The sequence below is a fragment of the Garra rufa genome, chromosome 9, assembly GCF_049309525.1.
Source record: "Garra rufa chromosome 9, GarRuf1.0, whole genome shotgun sequence".
Classification (NCBI taxonomy): Eukaryota; Metazoa; Chordata; class Actinopteri; order Cypriniformes; family Cyprinidae; genus Garra; species Garra rufa.
Window position 1 is genome coordinate 11652352 of NC_133369.1, and position 13671 is coordinate 11666022.

Below are 13671 nucleotides of genomic sequence, written 5' to 3' on the forward strand. Positions count from 1 at the left end.
GAGAGCTAATGAAGGAGGCATCGTGGTGTGGGAACCATTAATGTTTTGTTGTGAAGGTCGACTACTCGTGGTCCTGACATAAACTTTGGTGTGACCTGCAAGAAGAGACGGACGTTGGTGAGAGAGAGAGGGGGGTTTTTCCAATCGAAGGCCCTGTTTTTTCTGCCTTGCTGTCCTGCCATGAAGTGCCCTGCTGCCGTGGTGTGACCCGTTGTGTGGTGTTTCTTCATTTGCTATCGCCATTGCCGTACTGAGCCTTTATTTCTCCATTCCTTTCTGCCCCTACTGACTACCCTGGATTCGTGAGTACTAGCATTCACATGCACGTGCTTTTTGTTTATGCTCAGTTCTGAGTGAAGCGGCCATTACAGTTTTTAGGCCCCACCGCACACAAAGTGTCATTGAACAGGCCTGCAACGGGTTTGGACATTTTGTCAGAGGGAATAATTATTTGATTTCAATATAACCACAGAAAGGTTTTCCTTTTGGGAAAGTGAAGTTTTATTTGTTTGTAAGTTTTTTTCTCTTCCATTTTTTTTCATACCCATGTGATTTGTTTTTTGTTTTTATTCTAAGATACATTCATCCTTTATTTCATATTGTAAATAAATACTTGTAAATATTATTGCATCTAAAATAGTTGTGGTGGTCATTATAAGAATAGCCAAGAGTATTACAAATATACATTTATTAAGTAGCATACAAAACAAGTTGTATTTCCCTACAACGAGCCCAGGCCCAGTCTCATTGTATTAAACCACTTTAGCTTTATTTTTCTAATTACACGGGATCTGGGTTACATAAGCACTGTCAGTTTTTTCATAATCTTAGGTTTTATAATCTTAGGTTTCATAATCTGAGGTTTTATCTAAATAGGTCATTTTAGATAAACATGTTTTACCATAGCTCTGCATTAAGAGTTTGTTTGTCGAGCTTGAGGTAACATTTAGGATTGCATAAGGCCTGCGTATGCAGAATCAAACCCAATCAAACAAGTGAGAGAAAAATATCTTCTTTGTCATTTATTTATTGAGAAAAATTATCCAGAGTTACATATCTGTACATTACAAACGTATGTGAATTTCTTTGATTTGCAGTTAATTTAAAGGTGAAAATAGAGTCTATCTGTGCAGATATGTTTCAGTCAGTGCAATGATCAAATGTCAGTATGTGACCTGTTTTATTCAAAGAACAGGGATCAAAGTAGTATCATGGCTTGGGGCTGTTTTGCTGCATCTTGGCCAGGACAGCCTGCCATCATTGATGGAACAATGAATTCTGAATTATACCAGCAAAAAAAAACAAAAAAAAAAACAAAAAACGTCAGGACATCTGTTTAAGAACAAAGTTTCAATAGAACACGGGTCAAGCAGCAAGTCAACAACCCCAAGCACATAAGTCATTCTATCAAAGACTGTTTAAAGAAGAACAAAGTTAATATTTTAGAATGTCCAGACCTTTTAAACTGAAATGTTGTGAAAGGGCCTAAGCAAGCAGTTCTTAGGAGGAAACCCACCAACATTACAGAGTTTAAGTGGTTCTGCACTAAGAAAATATTCTAAAGGGTTCACAAACTTTCAAGCAGCACTGTATATATCAACATAATAAAATGCATGACATTACGTGCCCAAGTATTACATTACATATAACATATATGTTTGCTAGTGTTTCGCAGCTATACATTACCATTGTTTGTTAATGTGCATAATTGTTTGTTATATACAGTACATAGTCTAAATGTATTTACAGAACATTTGTGAATATAGTCAAAGCTAAATGGTATTACATACAGAAAAAAATAAATAAGGAATTAATAAACTACCCTAATAATTTACCCAGCACTGACTATGAGTAAATAAGTAAACAAACTAGTGTTTAATATAGGTACAAAGGAAGATGAAACAAAACTAAAATCAGCAGCCATATCATCCTGTAGCCCAAGATTGGTTGCCCACTGAAGCTAAGCAGGGTTGAGCCTGGTCAGTACCTGGATGGGAGACCTCGTGGGAAAACATCTCAGGTTACGTATGTAACCCTAGCTCCCTGAGGGAACGAGACGCCGCGTCAGGAACGCTATGGGGAACGCCATTGGCGGGCCGCACTCTGAATCATGTCTACAACCAATGAATGACGGGAGTGACGTCACAGGCGCGGTGACGTCAGCGACCGGGAAGTATAAAGCGCGTGCGTTTGAAGCCGGCGGCAGCTCTTTTAGGAATGAAGCGAGCGCCGCAGGGTGCGGGAATTATGGTCCGAGACGCGGCGTCTCGTTCCCTCAGGGAACTAGGGTTACATACGTAACCTGAGACGTTCCCTTCCGGGATCTCGAGCCGCGTCAGGAACGCTATGGGGAACGAGACTACCAACGCCCCCATAATTTCCAAGCCCTGCGCAGTGTCTGCTTAACCAGGGTGGAAAGAAAGAGCATGCCGCGGACAAGAAGGCCCTGTAGTCCTCGGCCCTCGGGCACATGAGGAATGGTAGTCTTCCTCTGTCTGGTCGCCAGCCAGAACGAGAGGTACTCCTCAGCCCTCAGGCACACGAGGAGTCTTAGTCCTTTGTCTGGGAGAGCCAGAACAAGAGGGACCGCAATGACCACTGTCTAGCATTCCGCGGACAGATGGTGTAAGGTAGTCCTCGGTCCGCAGACCCACGAGGACAGTGCACTCGACCTCAAGAGTTCTCCCCGGCCCTCGGGCTCACGGGGAGAAGGTAGTCCTTTGTCTGGGGCTCTGCCAGAACAAGAGGGACTCAAGAGCTTGGCCTGGAACTGCGGCAGGACGCGAGGGAATAAGCCATTGTCTAGCATTACGCGGACAAGAGGGCCTTGTGATCCCCGGCCCTCGGGCTCACGGGGAGACAGTAAGGGCCTCTGCCTGGTAGCCAGCCAGCGCAAGAGGCACTCCTCGGCCCTCAGGCACACGAGGAGTCTTAGTCCTTGGTCTGGGAAGGCCAGAACCAGAGGGACCGAAATACACTCGGTCTGGTAGCTTCTTGCGCCAGAACACGAGGGGGAATAAGCCATTGTCTAGCATTCCGCGGACAAGAGGGCTGTATGGTTCTCGGCCCTCAGGCACACGAGAACAAGTGGACCTCTGCCTGGTTCGCCAGCCAGTGCGAGAGGTACTCCTCGGCCCTCGGGCTCACGAGGAGTCTTAGTCCTTTGTCTGGGGTTCTGCCAGGACAAGAGGGACCGAAAGCTTGGCCTGGTATTCCCGCCAGGACACGAGTAGAATAAGCCATTGTCTAGTATTCCGCGGACAAGAGGGCTGTAAAATCCTCGGCCCGCAGGCGCACAAGGATAGCAGTGGGCCTCTGCTTGGTTGCCCAGCCAGCGCAGGAGGCACTCCTCGGCCCTCAGGCACACGTGGAGTCTTAGTCCTTGGTCTGGGAAAGGCCAGAACCAGAGGGACCGAAATACACTCGGTCTGGTAGCTTCTTGCGCCAGAACACGAGGGGGAATAAGCCATTGTCTAGCATTCCGCGGACAAGAGGGCTGTATGGTTCTCGGCCCTTGGGCACACGAGAACAAAGTAGGGCAGTCTGATCCTCGGCCCTCGGGCTCACAAGGATGCAGAGACACTCCTCGGCCCTCAGGCACACGAGGAGCGTCGTGGCGAAGAACGACTTCTCTTCTATCCGCAGAAAGAATGCGCCTTGAGAAGTCTCCTCCTGGCTAGGGAGGTGGCTGACTCTGTGGACCTAGTCTCGCTAAGTCGAGAGGACAGCGGAGCCTGGGGCGGCTCTGAGGTCGAGTTCATAGAATCTGACGTAATGTCAGAGGCGAGGACCAACCCGCAGCACTGCAGATGTCCTGGCTAAGGACAACTGCCATCAGAGCTTTTTAGAGGCAGACAGCCTCAGGAAGAGTAAGTCTTGGCTCCCCATGGAGCTGGGAGACCAGAGGACTTGGAAGTAGTAGAAATGGCATCCGTGATCCATCTACTGATAGCTCTGTTCGTGCCACCTGCTTTCTTATGTGGCCGCTTTTCTATGTGCCCAGTGCTCACACTGGACAGATATACTTCCCATTGGTCGCACTCCAAGAGTGGAGGTAATAGAGGCTTGAGACCCCTCGGGGTCTCAACCTGAGTGCACCGCCGAGGAAACCATACCAACGAGCCACCACAAGGGGCGTGGAAGGCCAGTAAGCCGCCACGAACGCCTTCAGGGTGGAGTGAGCTGGTTTTGTGGACAGGTGAGTTTACGGGGACTCTAGTACTGTACCAATGGGCAGTAACTTGGTCTAGATGGTGTTCGTGACACCATGAAGCAAACAGGTTCCACTTAAGGTTTCCTCGTAGAGGGAGCTCTGGATTAGAGCAGGGTCTCAACAACCTCGGTTGAGAGACCAGAGTCTACGAGTTGCGCCCCCCCAGGGGCCATACCCATAACTTCCACCTCTCCATGTGGGGGTAGCAGATCGCGCCCCCAGCCTGAGAGGGGAGGTCCAAGACCCATGCTCGGACTAGCCATACCGGCGTGCTCTTTCCAGAACTCCTGGCGCAGAGCGATCGGGAAAATATGCACAGATGAAGCCTCGGCCACGTCTGTACTATGGCGTCCAGTCCGGGCGGACCTGGAGGCACTAAGGAGAACCAGAGAGAACATTGCGATATCTATCGAGTCGCCAGAGGTCCCACTGAGTCTGGATGAGAATTCTCCATGCTTCATTACTTCCTGATGAAGCCTTGATCTCCCGACCGTGGAGGAAACGTATGACCAGGGGACTCTACCCACTAACAAACCATCAAGGTGGAGTGGGTTAGTCCTGCGGACGGTGAGACTGCAGAGACTCCAGTATTGTACCAAACGGGCAGTGAACTGGGTCAAATTGGTGTTGGTTACACCAGTGTTTTTCAACCACTGTGCCGCGGTACACTAGTGTGCCGTGAGAGATCGTCAGGTGTGCCGTGGGATATTATTCAATTTCACCTAATTGGTCTATTTAATACAGCAGTTAAATAAAAAAGAAGTTATTATTAAGTGACTTACATTGACTGACTACAACACTATTGCCTGATTTAGCTCTATTTCTTCGTCAAACGTCGAACAATCTGAAACAAGTCACAACTGCGCGCATCTCCATTCAAACACAGTGGTGTTTCGTTTATGAATGAAACGTGCGTCTTTAAACGAATCTAGTGAAATGATTCACTTTCCCATTCATAAAGACAGTCACTTGCTTTGTTCCCGAATGAACCATCCGTTCAAACGAATCAAATGAACGATATGATTCAGTAATTAAATCAGTGTCTTGCCACCACCTGCTGGCAGATCTGTTCAGTTATTTAAATTTCTGTAGTCATAATTTTATATTAAAAACATTAATCACAACATGAATTTATGATTTTGATTGCATTCATTTCACATCTGAGCCTCATTAAACAAATGAAAGGATAAAAACAAAGGTAAAAAACAAAATTCCCCTGTAAATCACTTTGAGGAGTCAAATAGCACCTTGTAATAGGAAGGCTAATTTTTTTTTTATCAGAGTTTTGATTATTGGTTAGAATGTGCTCCTAAAATTTTGACTGTGCCCCTATTTTTTTTAAAGTTAGGAGCACAAGTGCTCCTAGCAAGAAAAGTAAGTATAGAGCCCTGAGCCATTTTTTTATTTATATTGTCAGACAGCTAAAACATTTTACAAAATGTGTTAAATCAGCTACACAAAGGGATTGGCATGCTGAAAAGATTTGTCTATTCTTATTTTTGTTGAATGATAAATATAGCCTACTTAAAAATCATCATATTACAGTTCTTTTTTTTAAGAATTGTATATATTCTATTAATATTAATAATATTGTATTCTATTGATGTTGATTTTGATAGTAATATTCTAATCTGTATTCTACCTCAATTGATCATTGTTTGGAAAATATGTGTCTTGTTCTGACAATAAATCATAAATAATAATTAACTATCTGGTTTTTCTTTCATTAAGGAGAAAAAATCTGCCTTTAATATTGATAGATATAAAGATTTGACATTTATCGTAATAATTATCGATATCGACTGATATGAAAAAAATTATCGTGATACATTTTTTTTGCCATATCGCCCAGCCCTAATAGGCTACAGAGTTTCATTTTTTTACAGTTTCGATTGTTGGTGTGCCTTGTGATTTTTTTTCAATTAAAAATGTACCTTGGCTCAAAAAAGGTTGAAAAACACTGGGTTACACCATGCAGTAGACCACTTCCTCTTAGGTCATAGGGTTTCCTCATAGGGGGAGCTCTGGAGTGAGGGATGGTCTCGGCAACCTTGGTTGAGAGACTGGCCTCTATGAGGTGTGCCCCCTCAGGGGTCACACTTATTCCAGAACTCCCGGGAGCAGAGCGATCGGGGAAAGGGCGTACCATAGCGTCCAGTCCCGCAGGAGCTGGAGGCACTAGAGAGTACCAGAGGGGACATTGCGATATCTCTTGAGTCGCAAACAGGTCCACTTGAACCTGGCCAAACACTCTCCAGATCTGCTTCAGCACTTCTGGGTGAAGCATCCATTCCCCGGGCCTCGGCCCCTGCCTCGACAGGACGTCTGCTCCCACGTCCAGAAATATTGGACTGCTCTCAGGGAGAGAGGTTTTTCCTTGATACCATAGGAGAATCCGGTACACCAGCTTGTATAAGGGGCGTGAGCAGATACCTCCTTGACGATTTATATAATAAACCACCGCAGTGCTGTCTCCAGCACGTGACGGTTTCTCAGGTCTGGAAGGAAACTCTTCAGGGCCTGGAATACGGCCAGCAGCTCTAGGCAGTTTTATGTGCCAGGAGAGATGGTGATCGCTCCATAGACCTTGGGCTGAGCGGCCACTCATGACCGCTCCCCATCCGGCAAGGGATGCATCTGTCGCTAGCGTGACGCGGCGACAAGGAGCTCCCAGAACCGGACCCTGAGAGAGGAACCAGGGTTCTCTCCACATGGCCAAGGCACGAAGGCAGCGCCGCGTGACCTTGGTCTTGTGGAATGGGTTTCCCCTTGGGGAGAACCCCCTGGTTTTGAGCCACCACTGCAGTGGTCTCATGTACAGCAGACCAAAAGGTATCACGTTGGATGCTGCTGCCATAAGACCTAACAGTACTTGGAACTGTTTGACAGTGAGTGACAGGCCTAGCTTGACCGCGTTTACTGCAGTAAGGGTCGACTCGATCCGAGCAGGTGACATTCGTGCCTGCATCGTGGTCGAATACCTGATTACACCTAGATAAGTGGTCTTCTGTAGTGGAGAGAGCACACTCTTCTTGGTGTTGAATCTCAACCCCAATTCTTTTATGTGAGCAAGAACAACACCTCGATGTTGAAGGGGGGCTAGGGCTAGGCTGAAAGGAAGCACTCTGTATTGGTGAGCTTTGCCCCTGAAAGCGAACCTGAGAAACTTCCTGTGTTGTGGAAGGATGGAGACGTGAAAGTATGCGTCTTTTAGATCTATCGTGACAAACCAGTCCTCGGACTTGATCTGAGACATGACCTGTTTGACAGTCAGCATTTGAACTTCAGTTTTTTGACTGAGCGGATCAACTGCCTGAAATCTAAAATGGGCCGAAGCCCTCCATCCTTCTTGGGAACAATAAAGTACTGGCTGTAGAACCCAGACTTTCTGTACTGAGGAGGGACCACCTCGATGGCCTCCTTCCTCAGGAGAGTTCTACTTCCTGTTCCATTACCAGACCCTGCTCGGGGCTTACTAAAGTTGGAAATACCCCGCTGAAAGGTGGCGGCTTGGCGCCGAATTGAATGCAATAACCTTTCTCTACAGTGCGCAGGACCCACATAGAATTATTTGGCAGTAGTTTCCACGCTGCCAGAAATTCTATTAAGGGAACCAGCCTCTCGAGGCTGGCTTCTGGATTTATTTGAGGAACTGATTCGGTGCCCTGTAACAGCGAACTGGCAGGATGCACCTGAATTAGTTGCTCTTAAGACCCACGTGGGGGTTGCAAACTTTCTAGGTCCGCTACGTTTCCGGGCGGAACATCTAGAAATTGACGTTTGCGGGAGATTGCCGCGCCCTGTAACACTGGCAGGGTTAGCTGACAGATCTCCTGAGGGCCCGAGAAGGTGTGGTCACCATGTTTTTCTATGGTGCACCGCAAACCTCCCCGAGAGGGGCTGCCCTCATCGGCCCTGTGGTATAAAAGTCGGGGCCGTTTAGCCGAGGACCTCTTAGACCAAAGCACGACCCTCGGACCGGGCTCAGTCTTGAAGCCCCCGGTCAGGAGTGTTGCTAATCCCGCCCTCTAGGTGTCACCGGAGGGAAACGGGCTGCAATGCTCCTATTATGAGCCTCTTATGTGAGGAGCTGGTACACAGCTGGGGTTTCATTTTTCCCGTCAGGAACCCTGACACGTGTACATTTGCTCATCAAGCCTGAAGTTTTATTTAGGCGGCCTGGAGAGCAAAGACGGAGCTTTCAAGGATGATGCCAGACTGGGCGACAGATAGCTGGCTAGCGTCTGTTCAACCCGCGGCATCATCTTTTCTTTCTAGTTTTTCCCTTGATCTAGACAGTTCAGTGTGCAGATCGGGGAAGGACAGAAAGCTCTGTTTTGGAAGTGCTGACTTAGTCCGCAAAAAACATAGCGTTTGCTTTTCTGCGGCTCATATTTCTTATTTAGCTAATGCATTAGTCAGCACAACCACCAGCTCATCATACTGAGGCGATCAGGGGGGGCGGTTGAATATTTTTGACAACGTTCTTCACATCAACCTCCTCGGAGGAAGATATGGGAAGCGTTGAAAACCTTTCCTGGAAGGAAGTAACCGCATTGCGGGCTTCCTTATCCAGTAGGACGTTTACCGATCCACCAGATAGGAGAGGAGATAGGGTATTTTTTAAACACCGGTCTCCCTTCCCTCTAATAGATCGAGCTGCGATCCCCACGAGTGCAGCTACCGCTCCGCCTCGGCGGAAGCGGGGCCAGACCCGCGAGAAACGCTAGCGAAGGCTCCCTCCTCGAAGAGAGCCTTCCGGGAACAGAGCACCCGCAGTGGAAGTTTTTTTTTTTTTTTTTTTACGCTCACACTGTGGACAGTCAGCCTTTTCGAGGGCTGACTGTGCGTGCTCTACACTCAAGCAGACCACACATAGACTGTGTGTATCCCCACCAACAATGAAGCATTGGCAGGGAGGAACACACTATCTATGTGGCTGCTTGTACCGCCTTAGTTTCTTAACTTTCTTTCCCCCTTTGGTTGCATTTTAGAGGTCATACTACTCAAATAAAAGCCGTGCAAACTGGCACGAAAAAACAGCAGTATGACCGGGACAGACACAGAGCGCTCTCGCTGAATGACAAAAGCTGCCGCCGGCTTCAAACGCACGCGCTTTATACTTCCCGGTCGCTGACGTCACCGCGCCTGTGACGTCACTCCCGTCATTCATTGGTTGTAGACATGATTCAGAGTGCGGCCCGCCAATGGCGTTCCCCATAGCGTTCCTGACGCGGCTCGAGTTCCCGGAAGGAAACTAGGTTGCTGCAGGAAGAGGTGCTAGTGAAGCCAGCAGGGGGTGCTCACCCTGTGGTCTGTGTGGGTCCTAGCACCCCAGTTTAGTGGCGGGGACACTCAACTGCCAAAAAGCACCGTCCTTCGGATGAGACATTAAACCGAGGTCATGACTCTATGTGGTCATTAAAAATCCCAGGATGTCTTTCGAAAAGAGAAAGTAAATGCATTTCTGATGTGATGACATTTGAGAAGGGAGAAAAAAAGTTCAGCAAATGGCAGATTCGAACCAGAGTCAATTGCGTCAGAAACAACTATGGCATGTGCTTCACCATCTAACATCAGAGCCACTGGAATTTTGGTGTTTTGTAGTGTTGACTTGCTCAGTCACACGTTTTGGTGAGCAAAGTTACTGTAAATAGCCAACAAGGTGGGATATTTGCACTTACTGTAAATAGACACTTCAACAATTTTAAGTGATAAATTGTTTAAAATAAACGACTTGCTTTATGAGAATAGTGTGTGTTTTTTCGGGCATATGTGTTCAGGTTGTGGTTTTCATTGTGCAATATGAGTAGCCCATAAAACTCAACGGTCCAATCATTAAAGAGCTGAGGTAGTTTATATACAACCTTATATTGTCAATAAACAGAATCAGACGTCGCAGATGAGAGCAGAAGAGGCACATTTAAAGATGAAGTATTGCATACCTACACTGCCATACAGAGGCAAAGCATTAGCTTAAGAATAAAATAATGTGGCCTGTTGCATCGTGTCATATTTAGAAAAAGAACAGAAGATGCTATGCCTAAAATCACAAGTCAGACAGAATAGCAAACAAGCTTAAATAGACGTATATGTTTAGTATTTAGACAGGATGTTTTGCTGCATGATTGTTTTTATTCTCAAAAAGACATTAATAACAGTGATTGGAATGTAGTTTGTTAATAGCTAGACATTTTGACATTTATAGGCCTATGTGTGTTATAAGTTCATTTAACATATGTGACCCTGGACCACAAAACCAGTCATAAGGTTAAATTTGACAAAACTGATATTTATACATCATATGAAAGCTCAATAAATAAGCTTTCTATTGATGTATGGTTTATTAGGATAGGACAATATTTGACTGAGATACATCTATTTGAAATCTGAAATCTGAGGATGCAAAAAAATCAAAAATACTGAGAAAATCACCTTTAAAGTTGTCCAAATTAGGTTCTTAACAATGCATATTACAAATCAAAAATTACATTTTGATATGTTTACAGTAGGAATTTTACAAAAATTCTTCATGGAACATGAACTTTACTTAATTTCTTAATGATTTTTGGCATAAAAGAAAAATCAAAAATTTTGACCCATGCAATGTATTTTTGGCTATTGCTACAAATATACCCCAGCGACTTAAGACTGGTTTTGTGGTCCAGGGTCACATATTACAATGGGTTGCTGTAGTCATTTTCTTGAGCTCCATCAATCATCTCAGAGTTTCTGTTGGTGATGGTCATTATATCCCTGGTGAAAAAAACAGCTAAAACCATCCTAGGCTGGTTGGCTGGTTTTAGCTGGTCAACCAGCCTGGTTTTAGCTGGTCATAGCTGGTCGGCAGGATGGTTTTAGAGGGGTTTTGGCCATTTTTCCAGCCTGGCCAGGCTGGTCAGGCTGGTCTTAGCTGGTCAGGCTGGAAAACCACCAGCTAAAACCAGCCTGACCAGCCTGGCCAGGCTGGGAGACCAGCTAAAACCAGCTACTTCCAGCTTAAACCAGCCAATACCAGCCAACCAGCCTAGGCTGGTTTTAGCTGTTTTTTTCAGCAGGGATGTAGTGTGAGGAAAGAGTGAGTTAAACATCTTGAGAAACTCCTTTTTTGAGAACTACTTTCCATATCCAAAGCAAACCTAGCAGCTACACTCGAAGTCAGCGTAATTAAATGCAAGTGATCAGATTAAAAACAAAAACATAAATATTGTACCTATTTGTAACTAGTTATACTACTAATTTTCATGTTGCAGGAAATTCTAAATGCATTTAAAGAAAAATGAAGAGATTTAGAGCTGAATTCATTTACCTGGGATTGTTATTGCCGTTGTTGTCCAGACTGTTTCCAATTCTGATTTCTGCCCCATTCAGTCTCACAGAAGTGTATTCTGCTCTGTTTGTTATTATTACTGAAAACACTTTGTGTCTTTTCAGTAGGTCCAGTCTCCACCAGGGACTGAGAGCTTTTTCAGTGTGGGAGCAGGATCCATGTTTGAAAACGCCATCTTTGTTCCCATCATTGGCATTGAATGCAAAGTAGTTTCCATAGAGAGAAATCTGTGTAGCTTTCCCTTGTAAAGCCACATTTTCACCTACAACAACAGATGAGCTCCAAGTGAGTTTTGAACAAAGAACTTGTCTTAAAGTCTACAAATAAAATATAGGACAACAACATTGTTATATCTAAAATATGACTTTCTTGAATTTCTGCTGTTTTTTATTTCTTTTGATTAATTACTTTGATCAGAGCTACAATGTTTAAATATTGTTTATAAATGTTCATATTCTCACCGTCAGGAGCTGGATAACCATAAACCTCGACCTCACAGAGGCTAAGAAGGCGATTAGATCCAGGTATGACCACATTGATGTAACGGCCTGAAATGCCTTTCTCCCAGTCAAAAGTTTGGGATCTCCCACCTGTAATGGATGAAATCTTTCCAGCCCTGCACAGAAATCACAGCACAATGTGTGATTGTGTGTGTGTGTGTGTGTGTGTAACCTAATCACCTTGTTCTGTAAGAGAGCCTTTTAAAAATGTTTTGTAGTTTTCTTACAATGGGTTGCTGTTGCCATTGTTCAGCAGAGAGTTCCCGATGTGTATCTCAGCTCCATCAAGTCTTTCAGGATATTTCTTTTTGGTTGGTGATAGTTATGGAGGTCACTACGTAATCGTCTAGTAAATCTAACCTCCACCATGGGTCATTTTGCGTTTCAGTAGAAGTACAGGATCCATGTTCATAATATGGATCATGATTTCCATCAATAGCATTAATGGCATGGCCATGTCCTGACAAAGGATTTTTGACCAGGTGTGATTGTGTGGCCTTGCCATATAAAGCAAGGTTTCTGCCTGAAATTGATAAATATACATATATGAAGTATATGAACAAGTCAATATATAATATTGCATTTAACCTCTTCAGCTCCAAAATTGCATCATCAGAGTTATTGTAATAAATGAATAAGTTCTGGAGTAATGAACTAGATGTTACATTTTGTCTGTCTGTTCATTTGGTTTCTCCCTTTGTCTTCCCCTGTTATCTCGTTAACTTTGGTTTGGCCCTCATTATTCTGTTATCCCCGTCACCTGTGTTTAATTATTAGTCTCCCTGTATAAGTCTCTCTCTGTTATGAGTTCATTGTCGGTTCTTATTGTTGTCAACGTGGGTGGAATTGGAATGGAAGTGTGTGGAATCTCAGTGTTCCTGTCTGTTCCTGCCTAAAGATTATATTAAAGATTTTGTTTGTAACCTGTCTCGCGTCTCGTTTCGTCCAGCACGAATCATAACACTAGACATACAGTACATGGTATCAGTTGAAAGCTTAGAACCTCAGCTTTCTTGTCCATCCCGTCACTTTTGCATTTATTTTACGTGTAACCCCCCCCATGACACATTGCTGTTATAAGCTGAATAAGACATTTTAAGAAAAATTACGAACAACAAATTATGTACACATTCATAAAACAACAATTAACAATGAACACTTGTTTAAAAATGTTAGAAGGGAACATGCAAACAAAAACAACATGTAAATCAAAGGGTGACAACCTGTTCTGATAAAAATGCAATTTGCAGTCAAATGTTACTAATGCCTGTAATGTAATTTTGAGTGTTAATGTATAATTAAAAATATTTGGGTACCTTTAGCTGCAGTTGAGTCTGTAAAATATGCTATCGCAACAATCCAAAGTAGGAAAATCTTGCGCATTTTCATTATCCTGCACGTAAGAGGTAAAATAAACTAATCTGGTAAGCACTGTCAGTTTTTTCATAATCTTAGGTTTTATAATCTTAGGTTTCATAATCTGGGGTTTTATCTAAATAGGTCATCTTAGATAAACATGTTTTACCATAGCTCTACATTTTGTTTGTGAGTTTGTTTGTCGAGCTTGAGGTAACATTTAGGATTGCATAAGGCCTGCGTATGCAGAATCAAACCCAATCAAACAAGTG

At 44.4% G+C, this 13671-nt stretch overlaps 1 long non-coding RNA gene and 1 pseudogene across 1 annotated transcript; one reads left to right on the forward strand and one right to left on the reverse strand.

Annotated features, from left to right (window-relative positions):
- LOC141342371 (uncharacterized) lies at window positions 1-12148 on the forward strand. The gene is made up of 3 exons (XR_012356684.1): window positions 1-302; window positions 11648-11828; window positions 12011-12148. It is a non-coding gene; the product is annotated as an uncharacterized lncRNA (long non-coding RNA).
- Window positions 10892-13458, reverse strand: LOC141342370 (fucolectin-like; annotated as a pseudogene).
- Between the last annotated feature and the right edge of the window lie 213 nt (window positions 13459-13671).